The sequence below is a fragment of the Anser cygnoides genome, chromosome 1 (genome assembly GCF_040182565.1).
Source record: "Anser cygnoides isolate HZ-2024a breed goose chromosome 1, Taihu_goose_T2T_genome, whole genome shotgun sequence".
Taxonomy (NCBI): Eukaryota; Metazoa; Chordata; class Aves; order Anseriformes; family Anatidae; genus Anser; species Anser cygnoides.
The window spans coordinates 207970781-207996735 of record NC_089873.1 but is presented as its reverse complement, the minus strand read 5'-3'; the positions used below and the strand labels follow the sequence as shown (position 1 = coordinate 207996735).

At 44.8% G+C, this 25955-nt stretch overlaps 1 protein-coding gene and 3 long non-coding RNA genes across 22 annotated transcripts in view; 2 read left to right on the top strand and 2 right to left on the bottom strand.

Annotated features, from left to right (window-relative positions):
• TENM4 (teneurin transmembrane protein 4) overlaps positions 1-25955 on the bottom strand; it is a 1678763-nt gene that overhangs the window by 267177 nt on the left and 1385631 nt on the right. The window lies entirely within an intron of this gene.
• Positions 4473-10549, top strand: LOC136789643 (uncharacterized). The gene is made up of 4 exons (XR_010828450.1): positions 4473-4611; positions 8513-8699; positions 9199-9287; positions 10407-10549. It is a non-coding gene; the product is annotated as an uncharacterized lncRNA (long non-coding RNA).
• On the top strand, positions 11087-19540 carry LOC125180789 (uncharacterized). Its single transcript, XR_007159675.2, has 5 exons — positions 11087-11319; positions 11634-11848; positions 16343-16442; positions 18964-19196; positions 19294-19540. It is a non-coding gene; the product is annotated as an uncharacterized lncRNA (long non-coding RNA).
• On the bottom strand, positions 11325-18974 carry LOC136789645 (uncharacterized). Its single transcript, XR_010828452.1, has 2 exons — positions 18485-18974; positions 11325-17838 (listed from the first exon to the last, which is right to left on the bottom strand). It is a non-coding gene; the product is annotated as an uncharacterized lncRNA (long non-coding RNA).

Below are 25955 nucleotides of genomic sequence, written 5' to 3'. Positions count from 1 at the left end.
AATATTCACCTTGAGTTTTTCTCAGTTTCCTGCTCAGTAAAAAAAAAAAATACAACTGAAATTCTTCAATGCATTGTACAAAGAAATGTCTCCTGTAAGAGATTTCCTGGACAGAGGGAAGGTAATTATAATTCAACACATGTACAAGGCACATGAGGATTATCTGCAAAAAAAGTCCCAGTAGTTCAGACAAGGATTCACAGCAGTGTGGGCTGTATGCAGGAGGGCAAGATGCATGGTCTTGTTCATTGAAGCGCCTCTCCATCTCTCATCCCCCGCCTCTGTTTGGGTAAAGGAACTAGTTATCTTCGAAAAAAGAATGCATTTTAGAAAAGTGAGGGCAGTTTTAAAAAAGAGTTTCATGCTTGAAAGGGTGGCACCTGAACCCATGTAAGGGTGTGCTACAGGCTTTGCCATGATGGAGCAAACTCCTGCTCCAGCTGATTTACCATCCGTTCCCCATCCCTGGCTGACTCCAGCCATGCACCCCTCCCCTAAAACTCTTAATTGCATCCTATACCATAGGGGAAAATGTCTTCCTCATACTACATAGTAATCAAAGTTAGGCAATAAAGAAAGATGACTTGTAGCCCTTATTTTTCTTCTGACTACTGAAACTACATGCTAGGCATATTCCAACTCTCATAGGCGATTCTTTTAGTGAGTTTAAGGAGTTTCTGTCAAAACTAACACGGAATGGATACTTTCACATACTAGCTATAAAATAATTCCTGCTTTCCTTTGTAAATGTAATGGTTTTGATCTTATCCCATGATAAAATGTGAACAGGAGCAGGGAAGCATGCTTGTTTTGGATGATCGGAAGCCCTGGCTGGTTAGCTTGTCCATCTCTGAGGGTTATTGAGGTGGTTATTCACTATGGCATAGAAATCCCTTATATTCCAAGTCTAACTTTAAATTCCTGACCAATTAGGCTGGGCAGACTGTTCCTGAGCCTTACAGGTCTAACACCACGCACTCCCAGCTACTGCACTGACACCCTTCAGTAGGCTGCCGAGCTGACTCAGGAACATAGCGGTCTCCTTTCTCTCTAATTTGGATCATCAAGGTTGGAAGAGACCTCCAAGATCATCTGGTCCAACCATCCCCCTACCACCAATGTCACCCACTAAACCATGTCCCCAAGCACCACGTCCAACCTTTCCTTGAACACCCCCAGGGACGGGGACTCCACCACCTCCCTGGGCAACCCGTCCCAATGCCTGACCACTCTTAAATTTTCACTGGGCAGATCCTTTGTGTACACAGAAGAGGCTCTTTTCCCCCTGCTAGATATTTTTTTTCAAGTGATGCATTTCATTTGGAAAAAAATAATAAAGAAACAACAGGTTAATCTAAAGCCCAGTTTTTCACAAGGCTGTACTTTAAATCTTCTGGGAGAATTACATGCAAAAAGTCTTGTACGTCTGCAGCTTCCCAGCAGTATTTTATTACAGTATTTTCTTGTCCTACATACAGAAAAGTACAGTAGCTGTATTATTTCTCTGGTTTCTTCAGCTTACAGCATACTTCCTTCCTGATGTCATATCCTGTATAGTGATCCTATTATCAAAAATAATAGTATAAACTCAGCTCCTACTTCAACTCTTAAAACGTCCATTTATCACAGCCTTATAAAAATGCTTGGAAAATGTATTTGCCAATGCATTTCACTGAATCACCTGGAAAAAACTCAAAAGCTGACTGTAAAGAAGTGCTAAAAGATGATCTGGAAAAATTTAAGCAAGTATAACAGCTATTGCTTATCATCAAGAAGAAAAAAAAAGATAAAATAAGCAGGGTAGTGTTTTATTTCTTTTTGTTCCAGGATAATTATCCAGACCTCCAATTTCCTCACTTAATATATTTATTTAGGCACTGTAATTAAGCCAGTAATTGCTCAGTATCCTCTAAGAACTGACCTTGATGTGTATAACAAACTGATGTTATGATGAGAAAGAATAACTAAAATGAACTTGAAAAGTCTTGAAGTGGCAAAAGCTTTTCCCTTTCACATGCAAAGTATGAAAAGCAAAATTTAGATGGCTTTTCCCTATAGACTGGAATTCTCCAATTTACTTGGGTTCAAATGTCCCAAATTTCCCCAGATTCATTAAGCTCAGAGGTTCGATTTGATGGAGTCTGCCTAAAAGTCACAATTTGCAGACCTCGGTCCTTAGAGCAAAGCACCAAAATTCACTTTTCTTAAAGTGAAAAGTTGAAGTCATTGAGTGTGGAGGCCCTGACACGAAGTAAATCAGGAGTCTGGGGTATGTTGGAGCTTAATTTTTCATAGGTGCAAGAGAACCCAGAGTTCATGGTGCAGACATCAAGTGGGTTTTTTTGTGTGCCTGTTTATGTAAGCAAATAAACAATTAAAATTATGTTTTAGAGCCAACGCTTAAAATTGTTAACACAAAATCATAAATATTGGTTGTTTTCAGTTATATCTTAAATAGTCAACTGTCACCCGCACACAGTCTTAAAAAAAAAAAGAGAATGTGTTGTATTTTGTTGTTGTTGTTGTTATTGGTTGAAAAAAGCTCCTGTCTAGCCCCATCCCTTTGGGCATAAACTAACCCACAACACCCTCATGGGGCATCTGCAACACACATTTGGAGTTGTTTAAGAACAACGAAAGGTCACCTGTCATAGGCCCAGGGTACCCAGAAGCTTCAATAAAACTCCTTTTTACATTTAGGATTCTAGCAACGGACTGGTAAAGGTGCTATTGACAAACTGGTTTGCATCTGAAGGTCCCCCAGATTGCTGGTTCTCCAGGGCTATTTAGCAGCAGCTCTGGTTGGACCTCTGCTGCTGCACAGTAACTATGCTGTCTTCCATTTTTCCTTTACTTTTACCTTTTTCTTTACATTTTCTTTTATGCCGAAGCCGATGCGAAGATGAATGTGGAAAAGGCGCGACACTGCCTTTCTGTTATATGCTTGTGATTTTTATTATGCCCATCCCCGAGGCAGCGAACCCAGCACCTGGCCCTGCTCGGGTGTTCTGGCCTTCCAGTCAATGGAGGCGGAGGCGCTGGGGTCTGGGAGCAATAGAGCTACTTCATGAGCAAAGTGGTCATTCCGGTGTGAACATTAAAAGTCCTGACACACACCTGAAAAAGGGCTCTGGTAGCCATTATTCCATCCCATTTACCCTGCAAAAATATATGCACCCGTACAAGCTCTGTTAGAAATTCTGAGCAATTTCTCTAAACTCGCACTTAGCTGTGAAGTCTGCTGCTTCTATTATGGATTTGAAGAAAGCTTGCTTACTTTTTTCTGAGTATATTACTTGTAATAAAAGATACTACCTGTGCCTACAAGTGTTTTCTTGACTAACTCCTCGGATTATCACACCTACAAAAATATGCCACTAGGCTGATATTTCAGGATCTCAAATGGCATACAGATGCTTGCTGGCTCACTTTGAGAAATAGTTTTCTACCACTAAATTGATTTTATAACTGTATTAGTAACAGTTATAATCATTTAAAGCTCTTCAGGTAGTAAAGCACCAAAGAGATTTCTCCACATCCTCCTATTTTAGAGGGGAACACTCACTCACCTCCACTAATAAAAGGATGTGAGAACCTGATGTGGATGACATGAAATAACCCTATTATTTAAAATATAAGAAAATCTAACACAGGTCTTAGAGAGCGCAGATAAAAAGAGAAGGTCAATAACTCAGATGTGTCCACATGTGGAAGATCTATGCTTAGTACACAGATTTAGTTTTTGACTTTAGCACTGCATCAATGAAGCCAACCACATGAGCGTACAAAGGCAGCCAACGGAAGCAAAGGACATTTAGATTCATAGAATCCTAGAATTATTAAGGTTGGAAAAGCCCTCCAAGATCATCTGGTCCAACCAGCCCCCTACCACCACTGTCACCCACCAAACCATGTCCCCAAGCACCACGTCCAACCTTGCCTTGAACACCCCCAGGGACGGGGACCCCACCACCTCCCTGGGCAACCCGTCCCAATGCCTGACCGCTCTTGCTGAGAAGAAATGTCTCCTCATGTCCAACCCGAACCTCCCCTGGCACAACTTGAGGCCGTTCCCTGTGGTCCTATCACTGGTTACCTGTGAGCAGAGGCCGACCCCCAGCTCCCCACCCCTTCCTTTCAGGCAGTTGCAGAGAGCAATAAGGCCTGCCCTGAGCCTCCTCTTCTCCAGCCCAAAACCCCCAGGTCCCTCAGCCGCTCCTCACAGGACTTGTGTCCCAGGCCCTTCCCCAGCTTCGCAGCCCTTCTCTGGACACGCTCCAGGGCCTCGATGTCCTTCTGGTAGTGAGGGGCCCAAAGCTGAACCCAGCACTCGAGGTGCGGCCTCACCAGAGCAGAGCCCAGGGGGGCGATCACCTCCCTGGCCCTGCAGGCTGCACTATTTATTCCTGACACAAGCCAGGATGCCGTTGGCCTTCTTGGCCACCTGGGCACACTGCCGGCTCATGTTCAGACCTCTCTGAACAAGTGGAGGACCGAAGGCTGGAAACACAAAGGCCACAGTGGCAGAAGAAGTTAAGTCAGTGCTGTGATCGGTGTGGGGAAGGCCACCAAGAGCTGCCAGCGAAAGCTCAGAGAACATGGGATGAAAAGGTGAGAGAGTTTTATATGGCATTGCGGAATGTGATGTACAGAAAGGGCATTAACTTGGTGATGAACTCGACCATTGGACTTATGGGATGGGAAGGTTTAGCATCTGCAAATGATTTTCTGTCTGGTTTATTCAGGAAAACATTTGCATGTTCGGAAAATCACGGGGAAACAACCTTCAGCTGCTGCGACTTGTGAGCTAACTCAGGTGACAGAGGAGAGATTGGCCTGTGGCTGAAAATCTCCACAGCAACAGGCGTATCTGCTGCTTTTATAATGCTTCTTCCAAAGTGGAAGGGGCAGCGTTTTATTCAGAGAAAGCAGTTGTGTCTGGTTACCCAGTAATACTAGTGTAAGGCTCAAACGGGCAGGGATTTTGCGTACCGGTGAAAACAGCTCTTTAAGTCCTTAACTTCTGCTGTTCCTCAGGAAACAGGCATGTTTAAAATAATTTCAAACCTGCATTGTAAGAATTGCTGCTGATTTTTGTGAAATAAAAACAATTCCAAGTCCGTTTTTGATGTGGGTAAAGGCCAGTTGGAGGAAGAAGAAAGGTTTTACGATGTACGCCATTCTCTTTCCTTATTTGCTGTTGCTATGATGCTGTGAAGTCATCCAAGAGATGGATCAATGAAGATCTTCTTTAAACTTCTCATTTTATCCTTCCCAGTGGGACAAGGTGGCTGCTAAACCATGTAATGGAAAACTGGACTGGAAGAGTGATTTCTGAACCCATCACTGATGGGACTGGAATTATAGTTCTTGGAGCAGCGCTTCGCAACCCATTACGCTTTCCCAATCTCATTTGTTCATTAATTCACTGATCTTTTTCAGCATGGCCGATACCAAAATCCATACAGCAATGATCCATCTAGCAAACTGCACATTGCTGTAGAGGCAGGAATTACTCCCTTTAGATCCCTGCCAGGTGATAAGCACATGCCCTTGAGCAAGAGGGTATTTTTTTTTTTTTTTGCAAATCCCTGCTGCATCATGCAAATCTCTAGAACTGATTGGAACATTTTATGAATACCAGTGGCTTCTTGAGCCACCTGTTCACCAGGGCCTTGGGAGTCACTGGAAAAAACTCAGAAATGGATTTTCCAAAGCTGTCCCAGCCTTGGAAACAATGCTTAGGGTTTGCACGTTGTGTTGTATCTGACAAACTCTTTGACAGAAGCAAATGTGCTTCCTGGAAGATGGAATGGGTGGGCAGTAAAGCTTCCAGGCCAAAATCTTGCAACAGGTTGGGTGAAAGGACATGTATCCCTTGGGCTGAGTCCACTGAATCATTCCGTTTGCTTAAGGAACTCTTAGTAGCAGCGTGTTATGAGAAAGAGTGGAATCAGAACTGAAAAGAAACCAAGTGAAACCAATCTGCCCCCCACACCTGGGGGTTTAATGGGAATCTGAAATGAATAAATGTGTTTTGTGAAAGGTCTGTTTTAATAAAATCTGTCTTCACCACAAAAGGGAATAGAAGTAAGAGTGAAATGAACACTAATAACACCAGCTTATCGGCTATTCTGTGAAATCCTATTTATAAGCCCATGGATGCTAATTAACTGTCTTGCAACGTCAGACTGAATTGCACATTATTCCCAAATGAAAGAGAATGGAAAGTGTTAAAGAAGACACCACACTGATTAATGTCTAAGCCAGGTGTTTTGTGTACCCAGACTCTTCCTGCCTGACAACTTTTTCCCATTATTTTCTTTTTCTATATAAGGCCCCTGTGAACTCTCTCAACAGCGATTTTTGTCCTTTCTTAAATGACCACAACTTGGCAATAGCACCGTGAGCCTCTAAGATCATCCCAGAGCCTGAACTCGCCAGAAATCAAGCAGAAGCAACTATGAATAATAAAGTGGAATGAGTGCATTTATGATTGACCTTTGAGAAAAGACATTATCTGGCAACAGCGGGAGAAACTTCCTGGCCTTTCTGAAAAGACTTGCAGGCAGAAAAGTTCACCATGTGAAATACATAGGTATATATAAGCAGCCTGACAGAAATGCGTGGCTACCATGTGAGGTCGATGGCGTAGGCTTAGAAATGGGACATTTGGGAGGAGATGGGGGCACACATAGCTGCCTGCAGACAGGTCAGCTCTGGAAGTGAAAAAGCCACGTGGATGCGAATGGGCTGAGCCACCTTCCCATGGTGTCCCCAGGATGCAGAGCTCCCCAAAGGGCTCGCTAGCACAGACCCATGCCACCCCAAAACACTGATGCTCTGGGGCCTGTTGCATGATACATAAAAATCCTTGGGGTTTTCGACTCTCCAAAGAAGCATGAACCAAGGTGAGATGCAGATCCGTCAAGGTGTGCCTACGGACACGATCAGGGCTCGGGAGGGATTTATGAAATTAAGTGGATTTCTCAAATTCTCAGTTCGAGGTCCACCACTGACCAGCAGTGTGAGCATCTGAGCTCTGCTTGCCACGTCCAAAGTGCGCATCGTGCCTCGATGGAGCTGATTACCTGGGGTCATTTTTCACATGGACCAATCTTATTGATTTTAATTGAATTACTAATAGTGTAAGGCACTATGTAATGAGAGATGGGGAGAGAGGGGGTTGGAAATGAACGTCCTAGATCCTGTTGGCTGTGTTCATGCAGAGGAACATTTACTCTGTGAATAACCCTACTGAAATCAATGCATATCCCTATAGAAAAAAAAATAATTGCCCGGTCCGATTAAGAGAAAAACCTGTCTTGTTTGGATGAGAGATGTTGCGTGGAACTATGGCGTTATTTTTATACCCTTTATTATTAATATATTAAAACCTTTATCACTCATCAGGGGAGATGAACCATGTTGGTGCTGAACACGACTGTAGGTTACAGTCACGCGTGTCATTCTCTCAGATAGATGGTTCTTCCATGGTGTATCCTATGCGGCTGAAATATCAGGAGGGTAATTTGTCTCTAAATTATGGCTATTAGCAATTAATCCTCTTTTGCTCTGGACTTGAGCGACCTTTATAAAGAAGCAGTTTAAATTCAAGAAAAGAAAAAAGAAAGAAGGGGGAGAAATTGCCTATCTTCCACAAACAAATATGCATTTGTCTTAAACTTGCAAAAAGAACTACCAAAAGTCAAAAACCCCCAAAAGTACTCAAAATATAGCCCAAAAGTTGTACACTACCAACTTTTGTCATATTCGAGGATAAAATACGTTCCCGTTGTGGCAATGGGAAGCCTTTGACCTATCCAAAGCTTGCCAGCCCCAGGTCATCTCCATGATAAACTGCTCAGGGCTGCTTTTCTATCCTGAAAAGTTCCCTGATGAAGTGAGAAAGAAAATGTCCGGCCTCTGTAGATATGGTGTTTCTTAAAACCTTGATCAAAATCAAATGTCTCCCTCCCTTTATTAGGGACGTTAAACAGGAGCAGCTGTGCTGGGGACATGCACGCTGCCGGGCTGACCTTCAGCCCTGGTACCTGCTCGCTGGCAATTACACAGCGATAGCTCTTGATCGTACAGAAAGTGAATCCAACACCTTGTAGGAAATACCTTGGAGGAAACAGCCTCATGATGAAATGCTGCCCTGCTTTATTTTTGTGGGTGAACGTTAGCGTTCATAAAAATAAACGACTACCACGACGGATAAGAAACAGACACGGGTTTTGTGCAGATTTTGTGCAGACTATTCCAGGTGAGACATCTCTGCTGCATGTGTGATTGTCTTACTTGTGCATTCTTGGCTTGGACCTTTTCTTTTGTTAAGAAAGAGAGGAGACACCTTTCTGAAACTGTCCCAGACGTGTGTAAAAGGACAACTTGTTATCTTAGGTTTTCTAAAAGGACATAAAAGAATAAGCAGAAACAGAAAGATTTGCGGTAAAACTACCCTGTGTTTGAGCTGCCTTTTTTTTTTTTTTTTTTCCTTCGGTGGCAGGCAATTCGGGCAAGCGAAGAAGGCAGAGAGCTTAGTGAGGCTGCCTGGGAAGGTGAAGTCAAGGAAAAGGAAGGTTAAGGAAAACCCCATTTTGCAATATTTATTTTTTCTCATCTGAGGATCTGGGAGCTTATCTAAAGAACAGCGGCGACTTCTCTTTCAGATACACCAATCTCTTCCGTCTCGGGTTCGTTATATGTGATTTTAAGCTCTGTCTAATTGAGGCTGCCTTATCTATGTTATTCTTAGAAACCAGAAGTTAATCCATAAGAGCTACAGGTTTATCTTTCTCCTTTCTAGCCACATCTCAACTCGAAAAAAATCATGCCATCACCCTGCTCTGCCTCATTTATCCAAGTAACATGGCAGCTAATCCTTCTGGAGGAGCACCACGTGGGGCAGGCAGGGCAGGACACCCACCTTCCCAGGGCTCTTTGGGACAGAAGGATTTGGGTATCTCTACGACATCCCCATGGTGCCAAGGGATTTGGTTTTGTGCCTGGGAAAACCAAATAGTAACACAGTGATGGGAGAAACTGCCTGGCAGGGCCTGAACCCCCTCCCGATATTCCCCTGGGAGCCCGTGCCTAGGGAGAAAAACCCAAAATGCTCCGAGATGTGCTCCCCTAGTGCATCACTATCTCATCAAACTCTCTCCTGTTTTACGAATTAACCCAAATCATCAGTTTTCAGAGCCGTCAGCACCAGTTGCCGAGCCTGGATTTACTACACAGAAAGCCCATCCTGCTCTCCCCCTACCCCAGGATATTCAAATGTGAGTCAAATGTCCACATGGTAAATGATTGTACGAGGTGTAAAGGTTTCCTTGGAGGACTGAGGCCTGCGTTTATTTGCAGAACAGGTCTGCTATTGGGGTTAAATGAGAGAATGGGATATTTGCAGAAAAATGTTTAAATAGTTCTGGTTCAGTGAACACAGGTTCCTATTAAGCACTATAACAGAGGTGTAGAAAGGGCACTGGAAAGTTAACTGCTTGGCCAGGTTTAGGTACAACTTTAACCCCGAGTAGAAGGCTCTCTGAAGCAATTGTTTGGCTTCCTGAATATAAACATTGCATGAAGCGAGGAGTTTCCCACATTCCCAAAGACAATGCTCACTTCTGAATTTTCTTATATGGACTTTGTGTTTCTTTTGGCTGTGATGAAGGAACAAAAAAAAGCTCACAGGGATGTGCACATATACACCACATGCATCCAAAGCTTAGCTCAAGTCTCCAAATATCAGAGGACAGACCTATCTTCCTAAATCAGTTTATTCCCAACACTCAGGATTTTCCATTTCAATTATTTCACAGAAAGTGATGATTTAGTCTGCAGTCAAACCCACCAAAATACACAGTGGCGGCCCACGGAAGGAGTGGGGTTTTCTGGAAAAATGGTTAAAAAAGAAAAGCATGCGCTGGGGAAACTGCTCTATTGGCATGCTGGGAATATGAACTTCAATGTGAGCCAAGTCCCAAGCACACAAAGTGATTTAAGATCAGTGAGTTGGACAATGTTGTTGATCCCTGGAGCAAAGAGGAGAGGTTCAAAAGAGCAACAACCCTATGAACGGCCCAAACATGAATACTTGGTTGATGGTTCGCAGAATGCGAGGCATTAGGAATGGAAAAAGACCTACAGGGTGAACTGTGATTATTCTGCCTCAGCTCTCTGTCCTGTGTTTCAAACTGGACAGAGACTTCTCTGACCCAAATGCAGATCTTAATTTGAGCCTTGTACAATCTTTGATTTCTAGTCCTCACTCAGCCTCTTGTAGAGGGAAGATTAAACTAAAAACATGAAGAGGGGTCTACATAACAAAAGGGTCTCTGGGGAAGAGAGGGGAGGCTGTTTTCCATTTTTTTTTAACCAAGTTCATTCTAACTATCTAGGTGCTGCAGTGATCAGGAACTCTAATTTGGACATATCACCCATTCAAGCTATTCCCTGGCCTTGAAACGTGCGGGCTTGTTCATGCAAGTTCATTATCACCTCCCTTCCCTTCCCTTCCCTTCCCTTCCCTTCCCTTCCCTTCCCTTCCCTTCCCTTCCCTTCCCTTCCCTTCCCTTCCCTTCCCTTCCCTTCCCTTCCCTTCCCTTCCCTTCCCTTCCCTTCCCTTCCCTTCCCTTCCCTTCCCTTCCCTTCCCTTCCCTTCCCTTCCCTTCCCTTCCCTTCCCTTCCCTTCCCTTCCCTTCCCTTCCCTTCCCTTCCCTTCCCTTCCCTTCCCTTCCCTTCCCTTCCCTTCCCTTCCCTTCCCTTCCCTTCCCTTCCCTTCCCTTCCCTTCCCTTCCCTTCCCTTCCCTTCCCTTCCCTTCCCTTCCCTTCCCTTCCCTTCCCTTCCCTTCCCTTCCCTTCCCTTCCCTTCCCTTCCCTTCCCTTCCTTCCCTTCCCTTCCCTTCCCTTCCCTTCCCTTCCCTTCCCTTCCCTTCCCTTCCCTTCCCTTCCCTTCCCTTCCCTTCCCTTCCCTTCCCTTCCCTTCCCTTCCCTTCCCTTCCTTCCCTTCCCTTCCCTTCCCTTCCCTTCCCTTCCCTTCCCTTCCCCCTTCCCTTCCCTTCCCTTCCCTTCCCTTCCCTTCCCTTCCCTTTCATGGATTTGACAAAGCAGCATGCATTAAACTATCTACAGGGCCAAACAAATATTCTCTTCCAGAAGGGAAACACTTTCTTTCCATCATGTTTGAAACAGGTACATACAATGCTGGGATTGACACCAAACAAAAACCCGCGAAACAAAGCTAGCTGTTTGGCCAGCTGAACGCAGACCCTTTCCCCCAGGACATGCCTCTTTTGTGGTAGGAATAGTAAGGTATGTAAGAAAAAAAAAAAAAAAAGGTGAGATCTTACAAGAACAGGAAATTGCTGCAAGTCATCCTTATGGAATCAGGGATGGAGGGGAGGAAGGAAGGGCAGGAGCACGTGAAGAAAATTCCTGAGCAGGTTCAGCCTGGGGCCACGTGTGGCACTCACAAGCTCCACACGTGCATTTTTCTGTGTGGCATTTCAGGGCAAATAGCTTGCACAATTAGAGAGAAAACTCAAGAGAGGTCCCAAGAGCCATCGTTATACATGGATCAGTGCTAGCCCTTGGTTTGCATCGTCTCCTGCACTTTTTCCTTTCAGAAACCCCACAAAGCAAGCTGTCATCTCGATTTGGGGAGCCACCTCTGCTCAAAGCTCCCTTCAATTTTCTCCGTTTTCGCACGACCCCAGTCTCCACACGCTGGGCTTTGACCTCTTCCCCAAGCCTTCTCCTTGGCATGGAAGTTGCAGACAGTGGGAAGAAGAAAAGCTCTTGCCTGGCAGCCCTTCAACACGCTCACAAATAAAGGTGCAAGGTAGGAGTGTACTGCAGTGCTGCAAAGCCAGCCTGAATGAATAGCTGTCCTAGCTGCACGCTCGGAGCAGAAAGAAATGAAATAAACCCCCAAAACAGAACACGAGATTTCATTTCCATGGCCCTCAAGATCCTGATTGTGTTATGGTGGCTGCATTCTTCCTGCCGGGTGTGCTCTTTCCTTCCTAGCCTGCCTTAAGGCTGCACTGCTTCCAGACCAGACGGGATTTGTCAATCCCAAGGCTTTGTGCTCGCCCTGCTCTTCTCACCGTGTCAGTAAATATATCGACGTAGCCTTTGCAAGAAGACACGAGCTTGGCCTGCCCATGCGATGAGCCTGCTAGAAGCACTGCAGCTATGCTAACACAGTCCTGACATAAAGCTAATTTAATTTAATGGGAAAACTTCCCCTTTTCGGGGGTTTAACGCGTTAGCCTCAGCCCTGCGGTACGCGGCTGCACGGCTTGAGGGTTTACAACAAATGTGCATGGGGCTGCCAAAGAACCGGGGTTCTGGGAGCTTATGCAAGCCCCCAGGACAGTGTATTTACTATCCCTGAACCTGTTTAGATTTTCTGTGGATGGGAGCCCTTTGGGTGGGAGGGAGACTTGGGAAAAACACTAATTAGAAGCTTGCTAAACAGCCTAACAGATGATGAATGTCTCCGGCATTGAAAGCTAGAGGTGAAAAACGCCGTTTGCGTCTCGCATCTCTTCCTACCTAAGATCCGCTATGACTCTCTTGTATATTTTCACGTGCTTTGATAGGCTTTAAATTACCCATGTGATAAGGTCTGTACACCCTGCGATACGCCTTACAGTAATTGCAGTGGTTTTTGAATGCACATTTATATTCTAGATAGATTGATAATCAGACTATTAATGATGTAGCTGAGGGGGTAGTGCGCTGCTCGCTTTTTATCAGGCTGGTCTTTAATCAGGTGGAACTTTAATTCTCATTTAACAAGAGCAACAGAATGCTGTACACAAGGTACTTAAATGCTGCCGTAAAAGAAAGCAGCTAGCCAAGTGCTCCTGAAATGTACACCAAAAGATGTTTCTGTCACCATGGCTAATTCCTAACAAAGACGGGGCCGACTGCTGAAGAAGTTCACGTCTCTTTCAAAATCATCTGCCTAACAAGTCGAGCTTCAGGGGAGCAACAGAACAGATTGTTTGCATCAAGAATATTAAAAAATAAGAATAACGTCCATCCAAACATTGTCTTATGTGGGCTAAAGTCCTTTCAGTAGCAGTCACAGCTCAGCCATACTGGACATCCAGTACAGGTTTTTGTAGAAAGATGCTTTTCTCTGATACTCTGATGAAAATCGTAAAAGCACCTTTAATATAATTCACATTTCAAACCTTTTCAGAGAATTCACTCTAATTTGGGTGACAAAGTGCTGCAGGGTAATACTATCCATGAAGTAGGGGCAATCAACCCAAAAAGAGAAATCCAAGCTACTCTGTGTCTTTAGGAAAGCTGCATAATATTCGATCCACACCATCGAGAGGTTCTCTCCCTACTTCTTAATTTCAGGTATTTGACACTCAGTCTGAGCTCACACCAGTGATTATTTGCATCACCTTCCAACCCGCAGCGCTCTGTGTCTGTTATCTGAGTTACTGTCACTACCTCCCTGAACAGCACCGAGACGCGTATGGCTGGATTTACTGCATGACAGAGCTAAGTCAGCAGCACGACATCCACAAACTCACTGTTTTTTGGAAAGATCCGAATGATTCTCGTGCGCTTCACATCCAACTGGTCCAGATTTCCCTCCCTGTTGAGCAGTTTTGCCGTCACTGAATATATTCTGCACATACTGAGCCTTTTTCCTTGGCAGGTCCCTGAGCTGATCCCCGTGCAGCCCAACCCTGAGAATATGTCGTATGTGCTTACTGAATTTTTCATGAACCCCGCATTAAATGTGCAGGCTTTGAGGTGCGCAGGGGAGCTGACATATTTCCCCTCCCAGGCCCACCCCACTGTTATCTTTCCTAGGGAAGCGCAGGAGCACCTTTGTTTTCCAAAATACGTGTGGGCAAAGGAGAGACCATGGTCCTCGCCAGTCACACATCATCCTTCTCCCCCAGTGCATTCCTTATTCCATCTATTAGCATTGCTAATACCAAGCACCTCATTTTTATGCTGCTAGCAGTGATTGTGAAAGCCATACTGAACTTTCTAATCCATTTATCTATTAATTTATTATCTAATTAAGGCTCACAATGACAGTGCTATTTGTTTAAAAATGCCCTCAAACTAAACCAATACAAAACACACATGCATTCAAATCAATTAAAATGGTACTTGCTAATGTTTTCCTTAATCAGTTGGTAACCGTTCCACCACCATTTAAAGGAAGGCAAAATTCATTTTAACTTCATCATAATCGTGTGACCTACTTGCACAGTGCCAAACTGATACAAATGGATGTTACTGTCATGTCATAAGGGCACAGAACAGTACCAGCCATGAATTTTGCAAGAGCCATCCTAGGAGTCAGGCTTTTTTTTTTGCATTAAAGGGCCCTAGAACTGCAATTGAAATGCAGTCACAGTGAGGCAGGCAGGCAGACTGGAGATTTCTGATGAGTTTATTAAAGTTTACACTGTACCTCGTGCTGCATCATTTTTTATTTATTTATTATTATTATTATTATTTTTCCCCAGGAGCTGTCTTTTGATAACGGCAGCAGGGTCTAGTGCTGCATGCGTGCTTCTTGTTCCTTGCAGCAAAACCCACACCGTTCTCCCGTGCTGCTTAAACAAAGCCAGACCTCATCCTTTAGCTGCTGGGCTGTGTCAGGGAGACTTTCCACCTTTCCATCTGCCCACAGAGAAATCCTGCGTAATACCTTAATGCCGTGTTTGTTGGCCACTGCTTTCTGAAGCGGTTAGCCCTGTGTTTGTGTGGGTGCTGCACATCCAAGCTGGGTGCAGATGTTCTGCGATCCACCTTCCCGATACCTGCTCGCACTGGGTTTCTGGGGCACAGCTAGAAGAGCACTTTGTGCCCTTGCCTCCCCCTGCCCGCTTCTGCTCCCAGGCTTGCGGAAGGAACAGCGCGGATTATCACACTGGAGAGACTTGTTCCGTTTGGTTATTTAGAAACATTTTAAGAGCATCTTTCGAAGCCCGCAGTAATGCACACTGGCACCGAGGTCTGAAACGCAAATCCCCGGGGACTCAGGCTATCCTGTTCAGCCTGGAAATGCAGAGAGGGACATTCATTCATTCTTGATATTTGTGTTTGAACACGATTAAGGACAACCACTGCTGTTTTTCCCCTCCTGCCTCACTTTTCCTTCTGCTGGTTATTTATAGTACCGCATAAGATATTTTTAAGATAAGGAGAGGCAGAAAAAAACTAGATTGAAGATACATATAGCTGTGGTTTCTTTAACGAGGGGTGACTAAATGATGTTTCTCAAACAATCTACCTCCTGAAAGTTTCCTTTTCTCATTTCTTTTTAATATTAAACAGGTAGCTGAACGAAAATGAAAGCATATTTGTACACACTACAAATAAGCGCTCATACTAGCTGAGTTTTAAAACTTCCCCTCCAGCCTGACTGAAAAGACACACACAAGCCTTGGGTGGAAATCTTGTGCTGTACCTGAATTTTACGCACTCCTTTAAAAAGTGAAGAAATAGACCTTGCTTTGCAAGGATCTGACTTTGCCCCTTCTGAAGTCCAAAGATGACTGCAGCTGTGAGCTTCAAACCCTTGCTGGCTTCCAGCACTGGTGTTTGCCCACAGGCTTGCAAGCTGGCTTGCAAATGACAGCTAAGGCACCCAAAAAATCGCTCTGCATTATCTGTTCAGGGGGGATTTGTTCGATCAGGTTCACTGGGTGATGCTTTCCAGAGTGGCAGCCTTGGCTCTGAGCAGCAGACGTGCGTTCAGCAACTCCGATTCCACTTCCAGTGCTTGTTTCTTTCCTTTTTGTGCCTTATTTACCTTGGCTGACATTGTGACACTCAATTAGTCTTAATATTGGAAATGTTTTCTGGATTAGAGACTCCTGTTTAATAAAGGCTAGGAGGAAGTGCTAGGCCTAATTAGCAATGCCTGGCTCAAAGAAAAATAAACTCCCCAACAGCCTCCTGACAGCCTGACCCCATCCCGAATGATGCGAAGATGGGGACGGGCTGGGAGAAGGAACCACCACGGCAGAGGATTGGGAAAAGCGGTGACTTATGCCCCATGCAAGCATCCCGAAGGAAAAGTGGTACCGGTCAGCTTGGCAGAGAAGAGGCAACGCCAAGCCATGGCCAAGGTCTCCCTGCCTGGGTCCTGTTTTCTGCATCGCAGTTCGCTGCCTCTGGGCTGCAGCAGGGATGGTCTCTGTGGGGTGGTTCTGCTCCCTGCATTATTGAAATAGGTCAGGTCAAAAGCAGGCTAAAAATAATCATTTAACTATTATCCTGTCCCTTAGGATCTTTTATCCTGAAGGGAACTCACCGGCAACCTCTCTGCCCCCAGCAGGGAGAAGATCTCTGCTGAAGCTCCGCAGCAGAAGAGGAGGAATTGCTGGAAGGGCTGGCAATGCCACCATGAACAGGAGGGCAGGACAACATACGAGGTTTGTGAAGGGGATGGTGGGTGCACCTCTGTCTGAAGGGATGGCTGGAGAAAAGCCGGGGTAAATGACAGAGAGCCCATGCTGGGAAGGGAAAGGTCTCCCACAAAAGGAATAGTCTTTAGGTGCTGGGACTTGACCTTTTTGGGGTACTGGGCTGCCTCTGATCCACTGTGGGTGATGCTACAACTCAGTTATTTGGTGGTACAGTCATCAACATTGGCTTTGCCTCTGGCTACCACCAGCTAAAATACAGAAGGTTGGTGAGAGCAGAGAGCCGTCTGCTGCCACGTACCCGCACCATTCCCTTGGGTCATGCTGCTAGGGGGGCTGTGATTATACCCTACGGGGAAGTTCCTTGCGTGTACTGAACTCTAACCTACGTGTCTATAGTGCACTTCACCACCCGAGAATGAAAAGCAGGGGCCTCTTAGGGTCCTGCAGACCTGGAGGGGAGAGCAGAGCCATGCCCACGGCTCTGCTTGCAGGTTTGCTGCGGGTGCAGCACGCACGTTTCCTCATGAGGGCAGCCGCAGGTATTAAATGTATTTCAAGTCCAGCTCTGGCTGTATTTTTGCAGAAAAATGATTGTTCTGAAAAAACACTACATGTATTGATGCACAATACAACCCAGTCACCACGTCTGCCTCCTGTACAAATATATGGGGTGAAGAAGGAAGTCTGGGAGAATCCCTGTGTAATACTGCCGTGGCATAGGTGCTGACAAAGCAGCCATTGACATTCAAATGTAGTTTTTATACTCAGGATAACTCCAGGGATGTGCTAAAAGAAAAGTAAAGATCTCCTGTTGCTCAGTTTTCAATTTTCAATTAGTTTTATAGTACAAGTGATGCTGCGTTCTGGAGAAAGTGACATAAAACCAGGTTATTATGGCAACTTCCTTCAAAATGTTCAGCTTATATTGTTAATCCTGTTTTAAAACAACTATCTCTGTATGCAATTATATTTCAATAAGCAAAAGGTTATCTCTGCTGTAAAGACACATAATGGAGAAAACACTCAAAGTGTTGTAATGTTATCACTGGAATTTATCCTCTAGCACGACTGTGTTCTCAATTACAGCAGAACAAATGTATTAAATATCAGCCAGATAGGAACATCATCCAGTAGCTGTGCATTTTTGAAAAGTTTTTAGATCCCGAGGAAAGAGGTTTTTCAACTGCATTATGTCCAGTTTAAGAAAATAAGATAGGAACAGTACAGAAAGAGATGAAAAAGAATAGAAAAAAATCTTCATGCTGCAACCCAGAAGGGGAACCCAGGATTTCTATTTACTAGAACTATTATTGTAACGTTACAGCATCATCCATGGTGTGCCGAAACTCTCTCACTGTGGACTTGTGCGAGTCACCAGTCACCTATGATTCACTCGCCTCATCTATAAAGCAGAAATAAATGCCTTGTAAAGATGCATTTGCAGAACTGGAGCACCAGTCGAATCCAGTTTCTTATTCAGGGCTTTGTAAACTGTAATGAAAAAAGGCTGAGTAATCACCAATGATGTTGATGTCTTATCTGAGATTCCCCCTGAGATCTTCCTGGGCATGGGAAAGTGACAAATTATTCTTCTTGTGTTTCTAATAGAGGCAAAATGAACATGGCTCTTTGTAATAGTGGGTTGCTTAACAAGCTCTTAAACTTTCACTTTGTCTTGCTCTGCTGAAATATTTTTGCTGCAGAACCAGACATCAAATATATAATATAGCTCTGGACATGGGGGCTGCTTCACCAACTGCTGCTTTCAGGTTATCTATAAGAGAGCAACATATTGTTTTGTTTTTATGAGATCCCGTGAAGGGAAAGCTGGTACTTAGGAAAAATGAAATGCCGCAAGCAATATATTGGTTGGATTAAGCTCACCTCCAATACTTATGATTTTGAGGAATCTCTACCAAGTTTCAGTCTAAACACATTGTGGCTATGCTTACGTGGAAAGTAAAAGTGGGTGCAAACTCCAATTCACATGAATTTCCTGCCTAATGTTGCTGTGGCTTGGGCTCACAGCGGTTGTGGTTTGACCCTACCGTGTTGGCCCACTTCCCAAGGCTGCATTTGGGGCCAAATCCATCCTCCCTCATCCGTAGAGATTTCCAGAAGTTTCCTTGCTTATGCTTGGCAGGAGATGCACTTAATTGCTGTATCATCAAGCCTCCACCTATCTTTATTTTAGTGGCATTGCTTGAAAAACCACAGGGAGATAACAATCTAGTGCCCTTTCTAGAAGGGTCTGACGCCCTTTGTCCCAGGCAAGGAGGGAATTTGCAGATAATCATAATCAAGAGTGGAACTGGTCAGCTTAGGTGGATTTGCCATGATTGCCGTATCTCGTGTTAGATCGAACTGCGGGGTGTGTTTGTGGTATTGTTGGTCACTTCAGATTGTGGCGTCAATAATTTGGAAACCCGAGGTCGCTGTGTTCCAGAATGGGTTCAGACTGTGAGATAAGGCATTGCAGAGAATATTAGTGAGAAACAATAAGGGTTTGCTTTGTCCTTTTTTCCAGGGTGAATCAGAAGTAATTTCCACCAGGCTCACACCACGGGACTCCATGGCAGCTCCTGTGGTACCCGTGAAGCACCTCAGTACTGCTGCCCATCGAGGTCTGCGAGGAGATGGCAAAACCTCTCCTTCCGCGATCTGTTACATATCTATTGGCCCCAACTAGGAAAAGCAACACTGATGGATGAAAACCTACGGATTGGGCCAGGCAGACAAAGAACACAAAATCCTCACTAGGTTTGTGCATTCCCAGACTTGCTTCCCTACCTCTCCTCCTGCCTAAGCATCTTTGTCCTAAATCCCCAATGAGCAATCAATTATCTGCTTTTCTAAGGGGGAGATTCCTTCAAAATAGCTACAAGCTATGCCAGATACAAAAGACGGTGTTTGGAAGAGTTGACAGCTGTGTTTCCAAATAGATGGGAGCTCCTTCTCACATCTGTCTGTATTACAGGCACTAAAATAAACTGGTGATATATAAGGAACTCCGCTTATTGTTGCCTGTAGCTGCTCTTATTTTCTGTCGTATTTGGATTACCCTTGAGGCTTCTTCCTTAAGATGGAAAATGCGTTTACAATAAAGTAACAATATTTGTTGGCTCTGACCCATCTCACTGTAAAAACTACCTGCGAATAGGCAACATTTTTCTAAAAGCTGGTAGCTGGCTCCTCATTAACCAAAGGCAGGTGCACAAAATTCCTAAAACAATTTTCCCTGAACTGTCTGAGTGCCACTGTGCCAAGGAACAAGCAGCTTGGTAGCCTGCTTTCCTTAGTTTCGAATCTGAGGAAAAAATTAAAACCTGCCGGCTGTCAGCTTTGGTGGGGATGCACTCAGAGATGCTGTTCTGTCAAACAAGTGTCTCCTTGAGATGTAAGGAAAATGGATTGATAAGTATCTCATCTCACACTCCACTAACACTGCAGATGGCCACTGCCCAGCACGGCACTGAGAGAGGGGGACTCGGAAGTGACAGAGACATGCTTTCCCCTGGGAGAATCAATAACAGGTGGAAAACAAGACAGCAGAGGAAGAAAAGGAAAGAAAAACACAGCGGATATAATTCCATTTCTGGGAGGACAGGCTGATTTGACAAGTTAAGCGAGATTAATAGGACGTAGGTCTGTACTTAGTTAATTAATCTCAGTTATTAAGTTTTGGTCTGTGCACCCAGTATTTATTTTTTGTTATTTTGTTAGGATGAGGGGAGGAAGAAGATTATGGAATCTTCAACATAGAACAAGTCAAAGTATTAATGGGAAAGATTACCACTGTATAATCCTTTGCAAATGGCATAAAAACATTAGATACCTGCACTGCTACTATGCCTGCCTGCAGAGATATGTCATTGCCAGAAATTTAGTTGCTTTTTCTATGGCCTCTGTAACAGTAAGAAAAATTCAAACCGAAGCTGTTATTCTGTAAGGTCTCCTTGCAAATCCATTGGATTTTGCTCACAGGACCATAAAAATTGCCATGCTGGGTCAGATCAATGGTCCATATAATCCAGTATTTTCTCTCTGACAGTGACTAATACTGTATGTTTTGGTACATCACAGGAAAATGCAAGAAACCTTTCATGACCAATTATGGAACAACCTTCCTATAGAAGAAGGCTCATCCTAACCTCTGGCAGAAAATTGTGGTGGTATTTTTTTTCCTTTTTTTTTTTTTTTTTCTTAAAGCCTGCAGGATTTGTGTCTTTAACTCCTGCGCAACCTGACTCTGATTACATTCAATATTCACAGAACTGAAGGATCCCAGCGTGGCTGGTGGTGTGGGGCAGCTGCGGGTCCCTGTGGTGCCAGCCCTGCTCCAGCAGGGCCACCCCGAGCAGGGGGCCCAGCCCCACGTCCAGGCGGCTGCTGGAGATCCCCAAGGAGGAGCCCCCAGCCCCTCTCTGGGCAGCCTGTGCCAGGGCTCCGGCACCCGCCCAGCCCAGCAGTGCTTCCTGAGGGGCAGAGGGCACCTCCTGGGCTCCAGGCTGGGCCCGGGGCCTCTGGGCCTGGCCCCGGGCACCCCTGAGCAGAGCCTGGCTCCGGCCTCTCGGCACCTCCCGGCAGTGCTGGTGGCCATGGCTGGCAGCCCCCGGAGCCTCCTCTGCTCCAGGCCCAGCAGCCCCAGCTCTCGCAGCCTCTCCTCACGGCAGAGGTGCTCCAGGCCCGTCGGCACCTCGGGGGCCCTGCGCTGGGCTCTCCCCAGGGTGCCCAGCTCTGGCTGGGGCTGGGGGGCCCAGCGCTGGGCCCAGCACTGCAGGGGCGGCCTCAGCAGCGCTGAGCAGAGGGGAAGGATCACCTCCCTCGGCCTGCTGGCCCTGCTCTGCCCCAGGCAGCCCAGAATACTGTCCATATATACTATTCATATAAATACCTGTTCTTTTTTCTGTTCTGATTAGGTTTTAGCTCAATGATACCGTGTCGCAGTGAATTCCACAGGTTAAATTGTCTTTAGAAGTAAGCCTTTTATCACTTCTAAACTTACTGCCCTTCAATTGCACTGGATGGTTCTTGTTTTGATTTTATGAGTGGGAGTAAATAAGGCTGCCAATTTACCTTCTCTGTAGCACTCGGAATGTAATATACTCCCATCAAACACCTTTTTATTCACCTTTTCTTTAAGCTGTTTTCTTTTTTTTTCCTCTCTATTGCCTATGCATTCTTCCTAACACATGTGCTGTAGGAGACATCTTCCACCCTGAAATCCTCCTATTTCTTTCAATATAAAAGGATTAATTTTTTTTTTTTTCTGATTTCTGGTTTCTAATTTGTTTAAAAATTGTCATGACTTTGGCACCTAAATCTGATTTCTGAAGGTCTGAGTGGGCATGAACCGAACCAGTCACTGTATTCCTAATAAGAGCCCGTCACCATTGCCAGGTCTGCTATCAGGCATTTGTGGTATTGTTCATAAAATCCATTTTTACATATTCTGTTCACACATTTACCTTCCAAAGTGCAGATACGCACTGATCAAGGATTTGCCTGAACTATTCATAGTGATCAACCAATTTTCCCTTGAAGCCCTCCAGAACCTAGCAATGTGCTTGGCTCTCCAACCTGTGTATTTTCACCTGTGATTGCCCCATCTCACTTCCCCACACAACAGTTCATTTTCTTTTTGCCTTGCAGTAGGAGATTGCTCTGGATTTCATCCTCAGCCTCCTCTAGTCCTGACTGTCACTACTTTTGTGCCATCTGCCAGTGTTGTTACTTCCCCCTTCACTGCTTTTCTAAGTCAATAAAGGGCATATTAAATAGATTCCATTCACACTCCTTTTCCTTAAAAGGAGGAAAAGCTCCTTTATCTTCTGTTAAGGAGGGTTTTTTTTTGGAACTCCACATTAAATATAATCAGCTGTCTCTTTATCCACTTTCTTGTTAAGTTCAATGTAGATTGGAAAAGACTAGCAGACTGGAAAAGCATGTTTGCATCTGTTCCGTCATGTACATACGGCTTATTTGTGATCTTTTGTAACACTGGTATAACACTAGTTCCCTTTCTAGCAAACTGATTAAGGTTCATTGGTCTACCACTCAAGATCTCCTCTTCTTTTCTAAAGAAACAAGCAGAAGATGTTCAGCCACCCCATCCTTTCCTCAATGCCTGAGTAAGTAGCTTCCCTTTCTGTGACCAGCATCAGCTCAAATTTCCAGCAGCAGTCATTCAGTGAGCACCTCTTTCTTTTAGAAGAGATATTCAGCATGCTTGATTTTAGCTGTGTTCTGTGCATGGTTTTTCAATCCCACAGAAGAAAGAAAGGAGCTAAGAACCTGCCAGCTTAGCTCAGACCTCAGAGCCTTGTTGGCAACGATGGTTCAAGTCCTGAGATCTGTACTCATCCTCTAGAAATGCTGTCCAACTTGCTACAGAAGAGTGAAGGTTTTAAAGTACCGTGCCCTGCTGTACGCAATATATAGTCAACGAGAGAATGTCCCTCCATTGGATGATTTCAGGAGAGCATTTAAAAGCCATTTTCTTTAAAGAATAATTGTCTAGCAATGGTTGTACTTGCTATATATACAGGTATATCATAGCTGTACATTATCATACCATTTTTTTAATACACCTGTATGAATATTTTAAAGGTATTCACTTTTATTTCTCTAAAAATAAATAAATAAATCAATTAGTAATCTAGGTGTTTCATTGTCTGTGAATATTAGATCACGGCAGTTAGAAATGTAGCAAGGAAATTGTGTTATGTGGTGGGATGAGAAAAACCCTAGGCTGTATGTCTCAGGAGAAATCAATGCACTGTGTCTTCTAATGTCATAAAGAATACCTCCCAACAAGATGTGTTCAGAGTCGTATTAGCAGGAAAGTGAGCTTCTAATGGCCTGTATTGATTAAGGAAGAAACAGCAGACAATCCAGAGGATACTGTTGTATTAAACAATTGGAAGTACCATCACCTTACTGTACTCTGAGCAGATTTAGTGAAGCTGTCCCAAACTCGATATCCTCAGAACTGCCATCAAAAGAAGCAAAACCATTTGCTTCACTAAGAAAACGATTTTCTGAGCTTGAAAGACATTTCTCAACCACCTTCTCTGAGGTACTGCTGTTTTTTGTAAACTTATTTAATAAGTTAATTATGTGTACAATGACAGAATCATCTAGGTTGGAAAAGACCTGCGAGATCATCAAGACCACCCATCACGCTGACTTACCATGTCCCATCACTGAACCATGTCCTTTAATGCCATGTTTACACGTCTCTTAAATACCTCCACCACTTCCCTGGACATCCCATTCCAAATGCTTGGTCCATGCCTTTTTGTCTTGAGTGCAACACATCCTTTGTCCTTCTCAAGGACTTCCTTATCCGTCCTGTTCCCCTTCTCAGTGTCCCTCAGAAGTTTGCACGGGGGAATGAGGACAAGAGTCCCCTTGAGGGACAGCAGCCCTAATGACTTACGCTGTTGATAATGAAAAAAAAATGGCTGCTTTGGGGAACGAATCCACAGAGACTGCGGGACTGTCTCTAGGACAGAACACACAGTCGAATGCAGATGAGTTCTGGAGGCTTGATAGCGTGTCATCAGCTGAGCCGTGGTGGCCCAAAAGCGTGGGCGCAGGTCCTGGGTGGCTGGAGGGGACGATATCCTATGATGCAGAAGTGCATGCCACATTGGCTGATGCTGACAGGGACAAAAATGCGCTCGTGTAAATCTGCTCCTGAGTGTCACTGAGGCTTGCTCCTAATTGTGAGACAGAAAATGTTCTTCTGCACCTCAAGCATAACTGAAGGTTTATGCTAAAGAAACTTAAGCATAAACTTAAGGTTTATGCTGAATTCACAGAATCCCATAATCCCAGGATCGCTGACTGGTTGAGGCTGGCAGGGGCCTCTGGAGGTCTAACCCCCTGCTCTAGCAGGGCCACCTAGAGCAGGTTGCCCAAGACCGTGTCCAGAAATTCCTCTGTATTCTTAAATTCCTCTGTTTCACTGGAGTGAGCTCAGATAACTGTGCCCCAGCTGCACTGTGGCAGTTCAGTGAGATTTGACTGTGCCCACATCCTCCAAAAACCTCATGATGGGCACAGACCGTGTCGGCAGCCTCTTGACTCGCCGCTCTGCTGCATTATTGAGATGAGAGCTGCTAAGAGCCATGACCAGCAGCATTAAGAGCCCAGCAGAGGGTCTGAATGCTGGCCACACGATGCTGCAAAGGGGCCGGGATGGGTATTTTGGGTAGGGGCCAGATGACTGTAAACTTCAGCCAAGGCAACTGGTTGGTGACTAGCCCCTGGGTGAATGCACGTTTATTCGATGCAAGATTAATATACCTAAAGTAAACAGAGAGACAAAGAGACAGACTCTGGAGCAGCGTGAAGAGGTGACAATAAATGGGGATGAAAAAGAGCATTAAAAAAATCTGCACTCAGCCATAAAAATCCCCACTCCCCAATGGCTATTTTGCAAAGAGCCGTGGTTTGTTTTTTTTTTTTTTCTTCTCTCACAAATAATAAATATTGAAGGCAGGTTTTGTGAAGGGCACTGAAGCAGTGTCGGGGGCTGTTCAGAAGGAGGAAGGAGCTCAGCATCGCACGGGGCATGCGAACTGGAAGCAGGGAGCATCGCTGCTCTGCTGCTGCTGGAATCCCCCCCAGCTACGGAGCCCTTGCCAAGTAATTCAGCGCTCTGTGGACAGACTCTGCTTCTTGTTCGTGTTTGCTGATCTGATGCAATTCCTGGTGCTTAGTGGTTTAACAGAACTCTTTGAGAGACACTCGATTTATCACTGATAAATCACTGATGAAATCTAAAGTTCAGTTATAAAGTGAGGGCTCAGCCACAGCCGTATAAAAGGCTTTCCCCCGGCTTAGAAATACACTGGTGAAGATACTTCACATGATAACCCTGCACAACCCCTGTGCTGTTCAGTCCTTGTTTCAGGCTTTTGTTCTTAAGGCATAATTATTGTTTTTGGCTAATGATTAAAAAGATCCGGACATTCATACTGTGCGTGACCAGCCTAGCCCTCTCCTCCACCAGCTCTCAACTCTTTTATGCACACAGCAAAGCAGATACACTCAGCGCAGAGCTTTTTGGTTTTAATTCGAGCATTTTGTGTTTTAAACGCTGCTGGTGCTGTTGCCTCCGTTGCGTAAAACGAATCAGTGGCTGGATGCTGGATGTGTTGCTGATTTAGGTTGTTCCCGGGCTCCTTTCTATTTGTCGTCTGAGCGATGCCCCAAACACGGTGAATTTTCTCATTTTCCACGCAAAACCTTCATCAAGTCCCCTCACCTCACTGTACAGTGTGCTGCAGAGACACGGAGATGGGGTTGGCTTCCTTTCCTTAAATAAGAGGACTGAGGTTAAAGCCCATGAACGATTCTGAAGCTTTCAGAAAATTCAGGATCTCTCTTTGAAGCAGGCTCTCCACCTATTTGCTTTGCGGCTGATAAAAATAACAGCCGGTGACACACACAAAACTCCCTGCAAGGTATTTTTTGAGCTGCAGTTGTATGCAATGAGCACACGGAAAC